The following is a 21,580-nucleotide window of genomic DNA, read 5'->3' on the forward strand; positions in this document are numbered from 1 at the left end:
GTATAGGGCTGCACAATGGGGAGAATTGGTTCTAAATTCTTCCAGAAACAATTGCTTTTGCATTTCGTGCCACATGAACATGATAATGAATTCTGTGGCTACCGTTGGTGTAGGAAGCTCAAAGCACTTCATTGCACAGTTTATGTATATCCGCTGAAAAATAACTACAATTTACCATATTACATTCCCCTGTAAGCGAGGCACAAATTAGGTTGTGAAGGTTTCCGAGGTTTGTTCTCTGGATGTGTTGTATCAAGACTCTACGAGAGCAAAGCGGGAGATTGTCCAGGTTGAGGTCATCCACGCCCAACGTCTGGAAAGCATGGACTGTGTCATTGCACATTTTGCATGATTCGAGGCTTAGAGAATTCTTGATTCATCTGCTCTTTGAGACATCCTCAAATTTTCAACTTCAGCCTGCACCATGAAAGGCATGACCAAGCAGACCTTTGTTTTGCGCAACAATTTGCAGAACATAATCTCTCAACAATGTCAATTGTACTTTTATCCATATTTCCAGTGATGGAGCAGACAACATGCGATGCAGTATTAAAAGTAAAGCAAAGATCTATTAGGAGAATGAAAATGTCAGTGTCTATATACGGAATAATCATCAATATCTCTGAAATTCCCTGTTGCTCTTGAAGTAGCATCTAATACATGCAATGGAATGAGGATATCTGCTTCCTCGTTGTGACGGGTGACAGCTCCCATGGCATCTTTGGTGAACCCTTTGTTTCTTTTTTTTTCCGTGATGTGGTATCTGTGTCAGATGGAATTGACTGTTCAGTATTTCAACTATCAGGCTGATTATTTGGCTCAGTTTTGTGGGTTTCTAAGGCATGGGTATGAAAAATGAACCTTTGTTAGTGCGAATGAGGAGAAGGCCATAAAATTATGAGATTAAGAGTGATTGTGGAATTACTTAGAACAGTAGAACTTATAACTTCCGATAATTGTATCGTAGTGTTATAAGAAGGTGTTGGTCCTCTTAAGCGTAATGACTTTGATCCAATCTTAAATGGTGTATTTCAATTGCAAGAGCTGAATGTCTGGCCTTTCTCATATCTATTATTAACCCAGATATATATATTTGTTTCATTCTTTCTGATAAATATTCTTAGTACAGAACTTGAAAACTTCCCTTTTTATCTCTTTCTAGAATATCCTCCTTGAACCTGATTGCCAAACACCGTATTCATCAGTTGCAATGCAGTGACAATTTTTGAGATTACCCTTGTGTGATGGTGTTCTAAATCACTGAGGAATTTTGATGCATCCAAAGTGCCACAGAACTGAGCTATTATTGCTCCTTTGTAGTTTTAGAATCCGATTGGCGGTACAGCAGTAAGCATCTTGGAAGTCTTGATAATTGAGGATGACCCACACAGGGCAATCAGGAAAAAAACCTACTCATTGACATTCCTTATTCATTCTATGTTATTCCAGAAACACATCCAGCAATTATGAGCTTCCTGATGAGTTGTTTCATTTTGTGGTCAACAAACAAGCTTCTGAATGGGATGCCTGGTAGGGTGACCATGGCAATTCTTGCCATTGCGAGGCTTTTCCTTGTTTGTCTTCATTCTCTCGAGGCAGCATCAAGTTTTTGAAGATCACCTTTAATCGTATCAATGCTTGCTTTTGTACAGATATTTAATAACTGGGACTGAGTATAACTATCAACGAGGTTCCACGACACCAAATAATGTATTGCCTGAGAGGCAAAAACAAATCACGTGTGTATTAAGCGCATAGCTGTAGCACACAGTACGCAAACCACATATACCTGGCTATTATGGGACGTGGGATGTAACGCTTACACGCTTGCCCACACTTATGGGAAATGGTATATGACCCCTCCCCTACCCCCCCCCCCCCCCCCCCCATATGCAGTTTTTGCCCCTCGGAATGGCTTGATGACGTCATTGGAACGTCGTCCTAACAGTCTGAATTAATGGCGGCCATTTTGAATTTAGAGCTGGCTGTCGTTCTGTGTGACCTGAAAATGAATTCGGTCTAACTAGGACAAATTTGGCAAATTCATCTAAGGCGCTTACCACAGTATTATATGTTTTTATATGGCCACCATCTTGAATTTCAAGATGGTGGCATATCTAATGATCCACAATAGGAAACAGCTCTATACTGGAACGTTGGACACCACAAGCATGTACATTACTGAAAATTTGATGCTCCTACAATAATTGCAACATGAGATATGAGTAAAAACGCTGTGGCTGCCATTTTGAATGTCAAGATGGCAGCCTATAAAGTGTATCAAAACAATCCACAGTATCAGAAAATGATATATCAGAGTGTTTGACATCACAACCATGCATTTTGCACCAAATTTGAAGCTTCTACGATGCTCAATTAATGAGATATGGATAAAAATACAGTTTGCTATGGTGGCCATTTTGAAATTCAAAATGGCAGCCTACATAATGTATCAAAACAATCTACAATATCAGAAAAAGATATACCAGAGTGTCTGACATCACAACCATGCATTTTGCACCAAATTTGAAGCTTCTACGATGCTCACTTAATGAGATATGGATAAAAATACAGTTTGCTATGGCGGCCATTTTGAATTTCAAAATGGCAGCTGAAGACGTAGTCGGAAAAAATGGAACCAAAGTTTTTTTGGATTCAGCACCACCAAATTGACAAAGTTAGCCAAAAAAAAAAAAATCAATTTTGGCACAAAGATCTCGCGGGATTACATAGTAGCCTCTACTAATACAAAACACTTTAAAACCCACTATAATACCTGACCTGTGTCACTACTTAGCAGGAATTCCTGAATGTCTTTTATTCGTGGCAAAATGCAAATCATAGGGCATATTATACCCGGCGGAAGACACATTGAAACAACACTTGCGAATCCGAAAGTCCCCAACTCATTGTTATTAATGATAGCCACACTCACGATATCCAAAGAAACACAGACAGACAGACAGACAGACAGACATTACACACACACACACACACACACACACAAACACAAACACACACACACACAAATAACCCACTTGCGGTGGCAATGAAATGAAGTCAAAGACTTGTGGCTATCACACTATATTATTAGGTCACTTGGTCAGCGGTTTGTTGAATGCTGTGCAATTTGATTTTCCTGCCTTTGCTATGGATGATGGCTAATACTTCCTCTTTATGAGTCAAAGGTTTCCCTTCGATTTACTGTGGTCTGAGTATAAGCAGTATCGACGTTGATATTATGGAATATCATCAGTACATGTCATACGTACTGTTATCAGGGTGGTCCACGAGGGGGGGGGGGGGGGGTCTTCTGATGTCAGTGCAACATATTCAAATTCTTGTGGAACATCCTCAACTCTTATATGCAACTTTCTCAAAAGCCAGCAATATGCTACATGCAACACCCTCAAGATTTTGCAGCAAGCTCAAAATAAGCTGTATCCAAACATGTAAAAAACATGTACAAAGAAAAAAGAAATTATTAAACTACATGGTACTTTTTTTGTGCAAAACACGAGACAGAAACATCGTCATAATCATAAACACAATGCAGTGCATATAACCAATGCGATGTACATGTTCTGTGGGTACATGCCTTTTAAAAGTCGTTCCGGCCGTATAGCAAGGACACTTTTATTTTCAGTCAGTAACCAGTGTGTTTTAACCTATGTTCGTCTATGTATTCCCAATGATTTCACTGCAATCATTACCGCTATTATTGCTTATACTACTGTTCCATTATTTCACCGCAAGTGTATGTGATAATACAAATGAATTTTTTCACAAGAATAATATTTTGAAATTGACTGATTTGTTTGGTTACAACCTAGGTATTTTCATGTATAAATACTCCACGAATGATCTTCCTGATGTTTTTCTTCACATGTTCAAAAGAAACTACTCAGTTCACAATTATCCCACCCGCCAACGGGACGCTTATCACCTTCCACGTACTCGAACAATTTTCGCGATGAAAACAATTATGTATGCGGGACCGAAATACTGGAACGATCTCCCCTCTGAACTCACAGGTTGTTTATCACTATCATCCTTTAAATGCAAATTAAGACAGTATTTATTGAATAATTACATTAATTCAGCTCACTGAAATCTGTTTTGTGCTGTACAGGACTATCCCGCTGTACTGTACTCCAGGGTTGTTGTTATGTTAAACCAGCTATTTCTGCCCTCATATTCTGTCACTGTGTTTATGACCTATTGCATTTTCTTCCTTCTCTAAGACAGTTGGGGCGAGGTAACAGCTGGTATTTTAATTCCTTCTGCACTGTAACTGGTTGTTGAAAGTCTTTTTTTTTTGGGGGGGGGGGAGGATTTGGAGGTGCATGTGTTCCCTCTTTAATATACGCAATGTATAAATCTCTAATACTTTTTAACCGTATCATTGTTATCATATATTGAGTCATATTGTTATTAATGCCAGAAAGACAATGGTTCATCCGCCTACAGCATGTGGCTTATCCGACCCCAAATCTGCATTAGAGAAGAATTTGCTATATAACTGTATAATTGTACTTTTTTTTTCTCTATGTTTCGGTCATTGTTGTACCCGTGCTCCCCATCTTAATCTTTAACTCGATTTCAACTGGGACCTACGCTCAACAAGCTCGCTTTTAAGTAGGTTCCTTCATATTTCTTTAGCATTCATTCACAGATTCAAAACTTCATAGATCGACCACTATATGTTTTATATATTTGCAATATTTTATGTATGTCTCCAGCTTGATATCATGTACTTCATTTAATTTTGTTATATTTGATGTATTTTTTCATCGAGAAATATGAAAATAAATCGAAATTGAAATCGAAATTGAAATAATACTGCCTTTCCGTTGGAGTGAATGTAATATTGTTGTCAGTTGTTTGATTTCTTTAATTTTCTTTTGCCCTGTTTTTTTGCCTTCGCTATTTCTGTTTAAATGTATGCAAATTGATGTGAATGTCTTGTTGCTGTCTATATTCCGTTTGATTGGCTTCTTATCATTATTTTCTATTTCTGTTCAAATGCATGCAAATTGGTTGCTAATTTGCTTTTATGTTTATGTCTCATCAAGCCCTTGTTATACAGTCGAAAGCTTGGAGAATAAAGGCCAGTGAACATCACTGCAACATCTGCGAGTCATTCTTCCGTCACACACACACACACACACACACACACACACACACACACACATATATATATATATATATATATATATATATAATGTATATTATATACAATTGTAGTATAAATGTCGGGGATTAGGATAAAGATGAATTATTATAAAACATATAAAATTATAAAACATATAAAACATTTATTTAATATCGTCTTATTATTTACTGTACAAAACATGACGTCATTTAATAATTACTAATGTCAATATAATTCATTATATACATTTTTATTAGTTTTGTCAATGCAACATCAATGTGCAGAAGCATATTCAATACAGCTCCTATATTCGTAAAATGAAAATTACATCTTACAAATTTCCCATATGGATCTGATGAATCTAGAGGTGCGGGATACGCCATCGTCATATCTATTACTATCTAAACATGTATCTTGTTTCAACTCCATTACCTAAGAAGCTCAGCTTTTCAATTATGGCTGTCTGGCATACAATGATTGCAGGTCTATCAAAAATGACGATCATTGCAAATAATGTTGATTCATCAAGGGCAATCATTTTCGTTTGTTGAATTGAATCGAACTGAAATCAATATTGAATTCTTTAAATTTTCACCATCGAGATACATCTTCAGATATTATCAGAGTTATATGATAACATATAAATGAAAAACAAAAGCAGTGCTTATTGTTATTAGCAGACAATAACAGAAACGTAATGGTGTATTTGTACACTGGTACAAGTTGATTATTACAATGGAAACGGCGGAATACACTAAAAAGCTTAGTTTGTGAAGTCGTAGATCCCTAGCTCATGAAAGCACAGCTCAAAAAAACACCTATAGACGTATTTATGCGTAGAAAAATAATACACGAGTAAAGATGCATAGCCATGAATAATGCAGCATACAAAAAACTACATCAGAGATTACATATTGAGAGAATGTGTGTGAGCGCTGTGTGTGTGTGTGTGTGTGTGTGGGGGGGGGGGTAATATGCCTACGGAAGCTCGAGCATTGTGGCAATTTTTGACAAAACGACGAATTAAGGATATAATGTTAAGAGGATATAACATAGCCTATGTTGGGGTTGGTTACAGCTCGTTATTCCGAAGGTTCGATATTCCGAAGGCTCTTTATTCCTAAGATTCGTTATTCCGAAGGTTCGTTGTTCCGAATTTCATTTTCGGATTGACCAATCTTCGGAATAACGAACCATCGGAATAACGCCACAAATTTTCGGATTAACGAACCCTTTTTCATTTTCGGATTAACGAACCTGTAGGTATAGGGAATTTGCGTGTTTCGGATTAACGACCCTTCGGAATAACGAACCTTCGGAATAGCGAACCTTCGGAATAACGAACAGCACCCTATGGGGTCAAAGGCCGAACACAAGACTGTATGAAAAGGACGTTCTATACGCTTAGATTGGAAAGGCGGTTTGGATTTTTTTTGGTTGATGGATTATTCCAAAGGTTTGGACTATTGAATTTAATCATATTCATATGTTCTTTTGCTCCTGTTAGTTGTCGATTTCTTAATAACCTATAATCAGTTGTTATTCGAGGATACTGGTGAAAACAATGTGATGCGCAATGGATACATATTGCAAATTTGATTTTTCGTATCACACACTCAAATATATTCAAAATGGATGACTCATTGTGTAAGACAGATCTGCAAGCTTTTACATAATCATGGTCCAACAAGACATCAACTAATTTGGTCTTATACTTTGAGTATCTTATATTCTCATGTTATCGATATCGTTAAAGAAACCACGTGTCCAACTTTCGTCGTTGGAAGAAAACAGAGGAGAAATTTTGACTGCGGTGAAAGGATGCTGCATCCCACGCTTTACTCGCCACAACTTAATAACTCCAAACGCAAAATTTTCCCTAATTTGAAGGGTTTGTCGTTTCCTTTATACCACCATAAATGATGAATTCTTGCCAACATCTTATTGAGCATGGATTTCCCTGACGTCTTGTTTTCTTCTGACAAGTGCCATTTTCAGACAATTTTTATCAATCATACGCACATAGCAAGCATCGTACACATCATTTCAGAAGATGTTAAAACGAAAATAATGGTACAAGTTTAAGTTTTTTATTTACAGTAATCAGAAAGGCAATATAGTTATGCTGAGAGAAATGCGTTTTGTTTTGGCAGTGTAAACGCTTGGTCGAAAATTACCTTGCGGACGAGAGGTGTACACTTCTTGTATGTTTTCGAATTTGCATAAAGTAATACATCAAACGTAGTGTTGCATGAAAAACGAAATAAAATGAATCTTCAAAGTTTGAGTGTGTGATGAGTCATTGATATCACATTTCAACTGAAATTCATGTACATGACTATCCTCATAAATTACGTAAATTTGTTTCTGTTCGGTTTTCGCAAGAGTAATTCCGTAAAGTTGATATGAAATAAAGCCCTTTGTAGTGTATTTTTATATTTTCGAAAACCATATATAATTATCTTTAACGTCTGAAGAAAGAAAAAAAAAACCTCTATCGAGCCTGAATAGGGACTGTCTTCAAGTCCTTAGACTGTAGACTTCTGAAAATGTATTTATGTTCCAAATTACGGACAGTGGTGGGAGAATACACGTAATATTATGACAGATGTCCTGTTTATGCGATAAAAGATGACTTCCGATGTTATACATCTGTTTATATATTCACGTTCATCCAGGACCGCTATTATAACCCGTTGAGGACGGAAGTGGAATTACTCTGCCACAATATATGGCCGCAGAGAAATTGAAAAAAAAAGCTGTGGAATACATGAGTGAAACAAGTGTTCATTTGTAAAGCACATAACGCACGAGGGAGTGATTTTCACCGTCGACGACGACGAGATGTCCCCTGTCGTGGTCGACGCAGATGCCGCGCACGAAGTTGAAGTACATGAACCCACTGCTGTGGTCCAGTGGTTGGTGGTCTTTGTCGAAAGCCGCCACACTCTCCGTAGTAGTCCGTACTGAATAGACGCCACGAGTTCTGGACACGCGAGCTGACGAAGACGTTATCGTACTTGTCGATGGTGATGCCTCGGCAAGCCCAGGGTGCGCCGCTGGTTTGAACAAGCAGAGCACGGCGATACTCTCCTTCGAGACTGAATACCTGGACACCTCTCACTGCGTCTGCCACGTACAGCTGGTCTCGGGAATCAAATGCCATGAACCAGGGTTCGGCCAGCTGTTCGTGACCGAAAGACTTTTGAGGCAACCCATCCTTGTTGTACAAGTGGATGCAGTGGTTACTAAAATCCTCCACATACACCCTGCTCCCTGATCTGTCCACTGCGATGCCCGTGGGAGCCAAACCTTCCGGCGTGCGCTTCGTCCAAATACTCCACTGACCGTTTTGGCACTCGAGCACGCACTTGTTTCTTGAATCTGTGACGAGGAAAATGGGCTCGGTAGCAGACGTCGCGACCACCCCGTAGGGTTCCATCGACTCAGCCACCGCCTTTGGCACTCCTGACATGTTGTCATGTAAATCTTTGGGTGTCTCCGAGAAAGGGTTGCAGGCAACCACTCGATGATTACCTTTATCGGTCACGATGTAGTATCCGCGGTGGTAAATGACATCGTGTGGGCTTCTTAGATGGCCTCGCCACATCACTTTCTCATCACAGATTGAAATTGGTGGACTTGATGGTGCTGCCATCTTCGGAACCTTTGAGAAAAATGTCAAACATTGTAACAATCTACGAAGGGACCTCCGCAATACATGTATTTAGAAATGAAGGAGGCGCCATTGTGGCGCCTCCTTCATTATTTGTAAAGCATGTGGATAATGGGAAACAGGGAAGCGACAAAAAATACGATAGCTGCATGAGTTTCACAGATGATATCAGGATCCCTCAATCGTGGTGGGTGAAACCATAATGCATTAACCAATTTTGGTACGTCTATTGCGATTATCAATCTACACAAAAATACAGTAAATGTACATGCGTACCGGTAATTCATTGTTGACACGATATATGAATAAAACAAAGTAGGTATAGGAATTGACACTGTGTACTAACCATTGTGCTTTGCTATTTTGCTCTCTTTTCTGGTTGTTGGATTGACTAGGTCAAGGGGTCCTACCATGAAACATAATATAGGGCCTACTCAAAACAAGACATCAATATCAAGTTACTTTGCATGGAATCATGAAATTACAACAATGGTCTCCTATAATACCGGAAACTGAAAAAAAAAACTACAACATAAAAAACCACACACTTGGTAACGGGACAAGGGGCCAGTGTCATACTGCAAGGTATACCTTTCAATTCACTTTGATTTCACGTGATTTGATCTCAGGTTTTGTAATTTCTGCTTGATAAAATTTGACACAGTGTTCATATACATCATAAGATAAGAGCTAATAAATTATCACTTAATCTCCAGAAAACTAAGTATATGCTTTTTAGCAATTCCACAGAAGCTTTACGAACAAATTTCATTTTGATGACACTCTGCTAGAACGTGTATCTCATTTAAAATTCCTTGGTATCACAGTGGACGATAAACTTTCGTAGAGGCCGCATATTATTAACATTAGTACAATAATTTCACGTAACCTTGGTATCATAAATAGAATCAAGTCTCATATTCCATTATCCTCTTTGTTGACATTGTATTTTCTCTAATTTTACTTTATCTTAATTACGGACTCCTAGCATGAGGTAGTGCCCATCAAACTTTACTAGATAAATTACTATTACTGAAAAAAAGGCTCTTCGTATCATTTGTGGCGTCCCGCCACATTCCCATTCAGAGCCATTATTTACTAAATATAAGATTTTGAAAATTAAAGATTTGTACCTTTTTAAACTTGGTCAGTTTATGTTTAATTACAATGCATATGTACTTTCCAGTATTTTCAATTCAATGTTCCGACGGAACCAGTTTTTTCATAATTATCCCACTAGGCAATCTAATGAGTTTCACCCCTCCTTAGAACTTTATTAGCTCAGAATGCATTTGTGTACACCGGTCCTAGATTTTGGAATTCATTAAGATGTGAAATAAAGAATTCCCCATCTTTGCATTCTATTAAGCGCAAGTTGAAATTCTCTCTGTTAAATCCTCTCTGATATTTTTTCCATTTTTTTAGTTAGATCTCATCAACCTCAGGGTTCATCATCCATCCACCAATCAATCGATCACTGAATTCATTATTACGTAATGAAGTAGCCATCACAATCTTTGCACAGCTGCGTGCAGTACCAGCTCTCTGAAGCACATCATCGTGTGGGCATTCTCTTTTTTTCCTTTCTCTCTTTCCATTCTTTCCATCTGTTCTGTCAAGTCGTGTCATGTTTTCGTGTTTCTCCTGTTTTGTTCCGTTCTGTCGTAAATTATATCTGTGATAAGTGTTTGTAAATAAGTAATTCATAAGTTTGTTCCTTTTTGAGTGGTTCACAACATACAAGCTTGCTTTTTAGTGGACCTCTCAATTCTTCTTTTTTTTCTCAACTGAAGCATAACTTTGTACTTTCTTTTGTTTATCTGTATCATTTATCTTTTGCAAAGTCGAATGTTTATGTTTATGATGTAACTCCAGATTTATTATGTGTTTTGTTTTGTTGGAGAAAGAAGAATAAAAATAAATGAATTGAATTGAATTGAATTGAATTGAATCATTATGACTGGTCGAACGTGTTGATAGAAGTGACTTAAAATTTAACAGAATAAAGAACTTTTGAAGTGTAAAAGCCCCCAAAATGATGAGGGCCGAGGATTCATGATTATATACAAATACATGTATATATACATATATAAATTATATATATATGTACATATATATATACACACACAAGGTGTGTGAAATGGCTGACATATCCAAAACAAAGCGATCCTAATAAAAGGTGGGACCCATCTTTCATTATTAGGATCGATTTGTGCTACTTTGTTTTTTTTTATACCTCAGCCTTTTCAAAACCGATTTTCATCAAATCAACTTTGAACTCCTGTTAAAATTGCATGCTCTTTAACTTTCATGAAGTGGTTTCTAAGTATCTCGCAAAAAGAAAAAAAGTTGAAGTTTGCTCGTTGATAAGTTACGTCATTTTTATTAGGAGGTTAAAGGCACGTTCTTGTGGTGTACATATACATAATAATAGAGATGGATACTTTATAAGTGTGACAAGTGTGTTTAATAATTATTATTCATAGAAATTGAAATATAAATAGTTTTTTTTTATAGCTTTAACAAGTGTGTTAATTGCATTTTCACATTGAATTTAAAAAAAGTTTCAATTTCACCTGTTCAAGAATGTGACATGAAATCTGTACATGTTGAGTTGCAGAAGTTTCAATTTCGGCTGCTGAAATTAAAAACGAACTGATACTTATTTGCCTTTTTTTTTTCAACGTGAATTCATGTTGAATTGTAAAACTATGTTACAGGGATTTAACTACCGTAGTTAACTAGTGTAGGCAGCCTACAGAAATTCAATTGCTATACCAAAAGTACAAAGGTTTCCAATAAATCTGTTTGAACTCTATGTATTGCATCATTTCTGTGATATAAATTTCATTGGAACAGTATTTTCCAAGTCATATTTTTTCTTGCTACTTCTAAAAAAGAATTCGTTGCAACATTAAACATGATAGAAAAAATTTAAAGACATAATGCACAGGTTGCTGCCAAAGAAAGAAACAAAAAGTTGCGATCATTTTGACAGGAACAATACATTGCATCCTTGTTCATATGTACTCACAGCACCGTAAACGTACGTTTTATAACCCTGCATGCCTAGCTAATGTTGTGCCATAATTCTTTGAAGTAACATACTGCTGTACAAAGGAAGACTCTTTAAAGAGTGAAAGATGCTTACATATTGAATTCATTGAAAGCAGATTTTTATATAATCAGCATGTAATTTCTTTTAAAAGTTCTATTTGATACTGTATGAAATTTGAGAAGGTGACTTAAAAAAAACCTCTTCCTCCATGAATACATCCCTGAAAATGTAGATTGTTTTAATGTTTCAATTGTATCAAATTTCTTTTAACTGCTGGTCAGTTTAACTGTTCTGGATAACGGATTTCAATTTAATTTTGAAGAGAACATTATTGATTTAAGACAAATTTCATTATCACATTTGAAATAACTGCTGCCATTCACATATCGAGTTCCTGGTCGTATACGATATCTCCAAATAACAAACACATTGTACCTGTGAATATTTGCATCTTATACAAGCATGAAAGCACACATGTAATGTGGACTGAACACTAGAAATCAGTCCCTCCAAACTCTCTAATCCCCATCCAAAAAGCAACATTCAACAAGAAGATAAGTCTCACATTTAAATGTATGTACAATACTTAATAATGTAATCATTTTAATGACAGGCTAATTGTCACTTAACATTTTCATCAATCAAATGCATCATGTGAAAAAACCATACCATTATGGTTCCTAATACGATTCAGGGAAAACCTGGAAAATGGCTTTTCTTTTCTTTTTTCAAGTTATGACAAATTCAAGGAAAATGAGAAAAGTGCCTCAAATCTGGGAAAAGCAGGATTTTTTCTTTACTGTTTTGCTTGTTTTTGTATTATAGTGGTCAGACTCTCTTTCTCCCCATATCCATATTTAAACATTGGATCATTGGATTTGCACAAGTCAAATGTAATTGCACTGAACAGGTCTAAATGATGAGTCTGGAATTTTGAACTTCCATTTGGGGGAAATAACTAGGGAATCACATTCCAATAAAATGTGGCAACAAGGAACCTTGTTGTAGGAATCTTGTTCTACTTTTTAACCATCAAACATAATCTTGCAAAAGTTTAGGTCATATCTCTAAAAACACCAAAAGTGTGTAATATCTATACGTCACGCCGCTGCGTTCTGTCCCGAAGTTACGCTGATGAATGTTATTTTTTTCTCCTAGTAAGACTGGTTGACAAGTAGTAATACTATACTTCCTCAATAGTGGTTTACATTACTACTAAGGTTTCACCCTTTGATGGTATCTAAGACTTGTTTCTCTCAAGGGGGCACGGATTTCAACTTAAGTAAGTCCAACTCTAGAGCCATATCTTTTGGCTGTCACGCTGTTAGGCTTCCTTTCATTTTCATATCATACAAGTGTTATTACAAAGGGGCAGAATCTGATTGGTGGCAATGATAGGTCCTTCCAATTGGTACTGGTGTGGGTATAAAAGGGGAGTCAAATTACAGTTATATCATATGAACTAGGTAGGAATAAGAAGAAGCAAAAATAAAAATAAATATCACGCCGTTACCATTATGGAATATGGAATTGCCCATATATATGTATGGGTGTGTGTGTGTGTGTGTGTGTGTGTGTGTGTGTGTGTGTGTCTGCATGTGTCTATAAACGAACAATATATATAGCACATTGCTGGAAGGATCGCAAATCATGGAATACCTCTGAGTGTGAAAATAAATTATAGCTAAGACAACTTTTTTCCCCCTGGTTCCATGAAGGGAACGTCATAACCAATGTCTTTGTTCTCAGAAACTTTTAAAAAAGATAAAAGGTCAGACGTTATTTTGCCATTTTGATCGCCTTTTCATACCCATGCCAGACCTACATTGCATGATTTTGTTGTAGTTAATGTTGAAACTCCCGTTCCTGCCTCGTCTTTATATTTCCAGGGAGGTGAGACTTACCTACCTGTTATTTCTGTAATACCTTTCCCGCAAACACATAAACGACAAAATGAGCATCTAATATTGGAGTTGATTATACCAAAGCCTGTGCATTTCAGTCTTGTTGATGGGTTTTACTCTGTCCAACTATATTAGTCACGACAATCTTTATAGTCTACAAACAGCAGTACACATTCAAGACCTTAGCTACTCTGCATATAGTCCAGTGTAGCCAGCATAAAAAAATGGGATTGTGCTTGAAGCGGCCTAAAATTGTGCTAAATTGCCATGAAATTATGTCGCATCATTTCAACGAATTACGTTGTGCCCAATTAGCTGAGAAGCAAAAAAAAAAAAAAAAAAAAAAAAATCCTCACTTTTTTTTACTACGAATTATGGTGCCCATCGAATGACAATCAACCCCCCCCCCCCAAAAAAAAAACGCACTATGAAAATAAAATTGAAAATTTGTGGTGCCCAATCGTCCTTACATTATTTGCTACAAATTCTGGTGCCCGATCAGCTGAAAAGGAAAAAAAAGGGGGAAGGGGGTCCTCACATTTGCTTTTATGGCGCCCAATCAGCAGCCAAGAAAAAAAAAATGATCCTCAAATCCAATGCTCCCAACTGAGCTGTGGCACTCAATCGCAAAAACAAAATAAAAAAACCCCCACAAAAAACAGGTCTTCACAACTTTTTTTTGGTCAATTTTGTCAACAAATCAGCTGACAAACCAAAAAACAAACCAAAAAAAAAAAAAACAACTGGTAGTACAGTATACAAAACAGCAACAGATTTCCTTTATGTAGCAATAATGCTTGTAGAATTCTGATAAAAACAGGCAAATTATGCCTAACACAATGCTAGATGCTGAAGCGTCGAAAATCATGCCAGAAAAGCATTCTATGCCAACTCGAGCAACATATACACTGTAGCAGCATACCAAGTACACCCCCCCCCCCCGGAAGTGACTGCATTACTGAGTAGCAAGTAGGCCTAGTTCTTTGACTATAAACGTCCAATTAGCCATTAGCAGCTGTATGATAGCTAGTGATATCACACGACACTCACCTTGGTGTGCGATTCTTTGCAGAGTGGGCAAGTATACACAGGCCTTCAAACTGTCGCCACGCCACATTAAACTAGGTCTTCCCATATGACAAAAAAAAAGCGAACTTGATTTATGGGAATGACAATTCAAACATGCATTAGGTGTTGGTGCAGAAGCATTCGCATATACACCAAACTGAGCAAATCGGAAAGTGTTTGCGAGGAACATCAGGTAAGCGGGGAAGCCCCAATGTGGCTTCTCCAAGCAATAATATTATCAACAGGGCCTAACCTATACGTGGCGGTAGAGATGTCGTAACTCTAAATAGAATGACCAGCCAGAGCCACTCAACTTTTTCGTATATCGCAGATACTAAAATAAGTCTTGGAAAAAAAGAGTTACATAATAAGCCATACAAGCCTGTTGAAAACTAGTAATTTGTTGTTTCGTGAGAGTAGATTATGCCTCTATACTAAAAAAAACCGCAACATTTGGAGGATGGACACGCTTTCTATCAAATTTAAGGGGATGATACACAGTCCTTGCATAAGGCCTAAGATTCAGAAGACACGTTAAATTCTTTTAAGTTAAAACCAAGGACTACTGAACGGAATATATATACTGAACGCATATATATTATATATACATACACATGTATATAATATATGAAGAGCTTGCTTCCAAAAGGCGCTAAATTCATCATTTTCAATGGATTTAGCGCCTTTTGGAAGCAAGTTTTTCTATATAACATATATATATACATGTATATATATATATATATATATATATATATATATATATATATATATATACGAGGGTATCCATTACTCTTTTATATCTATGGGGCAGTTTGGGTGCTATGGGGGGATTGTCAAAGTTAGAATCGAGGATTTACAATGAGGTATATAGGACTAGAGATGAAGAATGGAGGTTGCGCTTATTATGTTTTTGCGTGCGTGTATATGCATGAATTGTGTTGTTAACAGATTACGTAAAAGTTACATTGCGTCATAATTCTACATATATATATATATATATATACATATATAATATACACATATACATATAAGGGGGTGAGGATGATGATGAAAAAATGGACTTCTGAGAGAGACAGAAAAAAACACCCTTTTATTTAATCTCGTCTTATTATTTATTGTACAAAACACTATACGTCATCTAACAATTACTCATGTCGATACAATTCATAAGTATACTACTTTTGTCAATGCAACATCAATAATGTGCACAAGCATATTCAAAAAGCTTCCTTGATATGGGATATTCGTAACATGTACATTACATCTTAAGAATTTCCCATATGGATCTGATGAATCTAGAGGTGCGGGATACGCAATTGTCATAATTATTACTAACATGTATTTTGTTTCAACTCCATTACATAAGAAGCTCAGCTTTTCAAATATGACTGTCTTGCATACAATGATTACAGGTCTATCATAAATGACGATCATTGCAAACAATAATGATTCATCAATCAGTTTCGTTTGCTGAATTGAATCGAACTGAAATCAATATTGAATTTATTCAATTTTCACCATCAAGATTCATCTTCAGCTATCAGAGTTATGTAGCTATGATAACAATCATGTAAATGACAAACAAAAGCAGTGCTTATTGTTATTAGCAGACAATAACAGAAACGTAATGTATACACTGGTACAAGTTGATTATTACAATGGAAACGGCGGAATACACTAAAAAGCTTATAGCTTGTGAAGTCGTAGATCCCTAGCTCATGAAAGCACAGCGCAAAAAAAAAAAAAAAACACCACCTATACTGTATGCGTAACAAAATAATACACGAGAAAAGATGCATAGCCACAGATAATTCAGTACACGCAATACTACATCAAAGATTACATATTCAGTTCAGTTCAGTTCAGTTTTATTCACCATCAATTTAGGAGTATACAATAAAAAACATACACAAAGATACATAACTATATACAAAGCAAACAAAAACAAAGCAGAAAACAATTAAACTTGATGGTGGGAACCCCAGGAGAAGCAGTGCTTATAAATAGGGGCCCCAGTAATGCTTAAATATTAATATACATGTAAAACAAACAAGCAAAAGAATTAATATACATTTCAAGGTTGTACATTTGGTTTGGTGGGAATGGGAAAGGGAAAAAACAGCATGCATATACTATAAATACATATATATGCACAGATACCATGGAAAACAACAGCGAAAATCCAGGAGAGATGAAAGAAGAGTAGAAAACAAGGTGAGTATGATTGGGAAGGTGGGAGTATATAAGCGATAGATTTTTTTCAATTTTCCCTCGTAAGGAGCAAATTAAAGGACAATCTCTTAAATCGTGATAAAGTAGAACTATGCTTTATATCTTCTGGAAGAGCATTCCATAGTTTTGGGAATTTTACTTGGAATGAGTTCAGGGCTAATGTTGTGCGTACCTTTGGTTGTCGCAGTGAGTTTCTCTGACGGGTATCATACAAATGAACAGAACTATTTAATACGAATAAATCATTAAACACATTTGGTAATAAACCAGCGTGGAGCTTATACATAAAGACTAAAGAATTAAATGATATCGACTCAGTAGGTAATACACGAAGCTGAGAAAACAGGTTGCTCGTGTGGGCATAAATACAAGAATTAGTTATAACTCTGACTGTCTTTTTTTGGAGTATTTCTATTTTTCGAAGTTGACTTTTGTATGTATGACCCCAGATAATATTACAATAATTCAAATGTGGCATTATGATACTATTATACAATATTTTAATACAGTTTGGGGTAAAGTGTGCTTCAATCTTCTAAGAACACCAAGGCTTTTTGCTATCTTGAGTGAAATGGCACTGATGTGAGGCCTCCAGGAAAGATATTCGTTTAATACAACACCAAGAAATCTTATATTATCCACCATTGACACAGCGTGACCTCCTATACATACATTTGGGTGGTTACATGGTATTTTTCTGTTTCTTGTTCTAAACAAAACATATTTGGTCTTATCAAGATTCAAAAATAATTTGTTACAATTAAACCACTCATATAAATTAACCAGTTCTGCGTTAACTATTGTTATCAGATCATTCAGATTTTTGTGGGATACGAGAATTGTTGTGTCATCGGCAAATAATAAAAACTTGACTATATTAGAAGAAGATACAATGTCATTAATATAAACAAGAAACAAAAGGGGTCCCAGAACTGATCCCTGTGGGACACCACAACAAAGATTACCAAAACTGGATTTAACACCGTCCACCGCAACGTACTGTTTTCTATTCGTCAAGTAATTGGTGAACCAATCAAGAGCAATACCACGTACACCATAACATTCCAGTTTACGTAACATTATGTGGTGGTCGAGGGTGTCGAACGCTTTCGAAAGATCCATAAAGACCCCAACACAATAGTTACCAGCATCTATTTCGCGAGATATTGAGTTCACCAAGTTCAGTACACCGAGTTCGGTTGAGTAGTTTTTCCTAAAGCCGAATTGTTGTGGTATCAACACGTCATTGCGAACAAGGTGACCGTGTAGTCTAGCGTGGAGTACTTTTTCAAGGAGCTTGGAAAAAATGGGTAAAATGGCAATAGGTCTGTAGTTTTCTATACTGTTTTTGTCTCCTTTCTTGAAAATGGGAACTACTTTGGCTGTTTTCAAACTATCTGGAATCGTACCTTGAGTCATGGATTGATTAAAAATAAAACAAAGAGGATCAGCAATATAATGGATACACTTCTGAATAACTTGACTGCTGATTTCGTCAGGTCCAGACGATGCTGATGATTTCATACAGCGAGCAATATCTAATATTTCGGAGACTGTTGTGGGTTTCAAAAAAAGAGAAGAGAAGGATTGTTTTGGGAGAAATTTATCAAAATTCTTACTTGTCATTGGGATATGCTGACGGATACGTTTTCCAGTATTCAAAAAGTATTTGTTAAACGCTTCGGAAATAGACTTTTTGGTGTTCAGTTTATCTTGATGATGATACATAGTTGTAGGAAGATTATTACTCTTTTTGCCAAGCAGATTGTTTATGTGTCTCCACGTCTTATTCATGTCACCTTTTACAGAGATAAACTTATTGTGAAAATACTCTTTTTTTGATATTCTAATAATATTCGTCAAACTGTTTTTATACATGACATAAACCTTGCGTGTTTTATCAGTTGGGTTTCTGATATAAGTTCTATACAATCTCTGCTTCCGTTTTATTGATTTCAAAATTCCCGGAGTTATCCAAGGCTTTGACATATTCTTTATGGCAACTCGAACTAACGGAAAACACATTTCATATAAATGACAGAATTTTTGAATAAACATATTATACGACTTGTTAACATTGTCAGTGTCATAGATATCAGACAAATCAACCGACTGGAGCTGCTGGATAAAATGATCTATCTTATTCACGGTTATTAATCTTGTCTTTGTCCATTTTTTGTTGGACATTTGGGGTTTGTTTCGGTTACTGACATGAAATATAGGAAAATGATCTGAAATATCAGAATATATAAGACCACTCTTGTAATTTATATCAATACAATTACAGAATATATTATCAATCAAAGTAGCTGTATGGGGCGTAATTCTTGTAGGTTTTGTAATAGAGGGAAACAAACCAAACTGAAAGAGTGATTCAAGAAAACTATTTGTTTTGTTATCTCTTTCATAATTGAGTAAGTTAATATTGAAGTCGCCCATCAAATAAAAATCTTTATTGCCAATATTGGTATCTCTTAGGTAGTCGGAGAGAATCTGCGTGAAAATAGAGATGTCAGTATTGGGTACTCTATAGCAACAACCTACTACAATGGATTTATTCGTTTGGGGTATTTCAGTAAACACTGAATCACAAACACTACTACTGGCTGGCATTCTAGAACAGAGTGTGAATTCCACACCGTTTCTTACATAGAGGGCGACGCCGCCACCTTGCCTGTTCGGTCTGTCAACATGAACGAGTGTATAGCCATTGAGAGAGAAAGACTCAATTGATGTATCATTACGAAACCAGGTTTCTGAAATACCAATGACAGTAAATTTGTAGTCTACAGCAAATAAGAGTAGTTCCAATTCTTCATGGTTTCGGACAAGGCTTCTTGCATTTACGTGTAATAATGCAAAATCATCAGAAGTTGCCTTAGTTTTATGAAGGAAATCTTCACAGAACAAATAATTACAAAAATTGGACTCATTGACACTGTCGTAGGCACTCAATGCATCATTAAAATCATTGGTTATCGGATTAAACTTGTTCATGCTCATTGGATTCACAGAGAGGGAGCAGAATCTTTCTTCATCAACAATTTCATTTAACTTAAAATATGAAAATAATGACCACAGAAATTGATCATTACTATCGTAGTGATTAAATGGAAACAATTCAGAATTACATGTACAACAGAATGAATTATAACGTAAACAGTTCTGTTTGGAACAATATATACAAGGGTATAACGGATTCGGTTTGACAATACCAGGATTTCGCTCAGCAGTGGAAAAAGGTAGTTCACAAAACAAACATTTGTCACATATCCAATCACATGTTTCATTAAAAATGGCGATGCTTGAGGGTGTGCATTTCAAATGGCACCATGACTTACACGAGACACAGAGGAGTGCGTTTTGATTGTTTCGCACGGAGGTATTACAAACGATACACGGGTATTTCGGAGGCATTTACGAAATTGAAACTAATTAGACGAGAATGTAACTACAAAATGTGTATGTACAGTTGCAAATATAGAGAGAGTGAGAGGAGTAGAAGAAGGTAGAGAGGGAAAAAGAAGTCTCAGACTTACACGTTTCCGAGTTTTTCGAGGTCGTTTACAGTGTTTATTGGTATTTTCCTGTTGTCTGTGGTTAGAACTGTGATTCGTCCGTCTTGGGTCCACGTTCTTTGTACGTTCTTGCGACGTTTTGCTTGCATCAAGAGTCGCTGCCTGTAGGAAGTCAGAGATTCGTTGATGTAGATTCCCTTCCCTTTCAGCTTCGCTTTGGACTTGTAGACGAGTTGCCTCGCGTTGTACGTGGCGAAGCGGACAATGACGGCTCTCGGTTTCGGAGGTCGACTTGTTCGCGCGTTGTCGGCTTGTTGTCGAGGTCGCTGTGTAGGTCTATGGCTGCGGTCGATGTCCTTTGCGTGGAGGTCGATGCCCAATTCAGTCTTGGCGAACTGCGAGATGACGGTGTCTGTGCTCTCGTTCTCGTTCTCGGGGAGGGACTCGTATACCTGTTGAGTGACGTCCTCCAAGATGGCTTCTTTCACGGCTTGAATGAGGGCCGCCATGACTGGTTGAGAAAGGAGGGCACGCCGTATCTTTTCAGATAGGAGACAATCAAGGTCATTGTCTCCTTTGTCTGTTGACTGATTGTCCGTGGTGTCGGTTGGGTGACCAGCTGAACTCCCTTCAGGACCGGTGGGAGTGGAATCTACCGCAGAGTTGCCAGGGCCAGTTGTGGTCCGATGTCGTGCTTCCTTGCCTTGTCGTGTCACAGGCATCGTCACCACTTCAAAGTTGTCACAAAATTCAGTTATTTGAACGGAGTTGGTGGTAACAGAGCTTATCCAATGTTTCTTGAGCTCGACATCGTCGACGTCAGGCTGAAAATTATTTCTCAGATGTCATTTCAGCCACGTTGTCAGAGAGAAAACAGTAATTTTAGTGGAGCAACAAGCAGTGCATGACCCTGCGATGCGGCACCTCTTTTAAGCAATAAGACTATGTGCGTGAGCTGTTAAGGGGGGG

This window comes from Diadema antillarum, unplaced genomic scaffold (assembly GCF_040938485.1).
Source record: "Diadema antillarum isolate AM-2024a unplaced genomic scaffold, OU_Dant_1.0 seq00000846_RagTag, whole genome shotgun sequence".
In the NCBI taxonomy this organism is placed as follows: Eukaryota; Metazoa; Echinodermata; class Echinoidea; order Diadematoida; family Diadematidae; genus Diadema; species Diadema antillarum.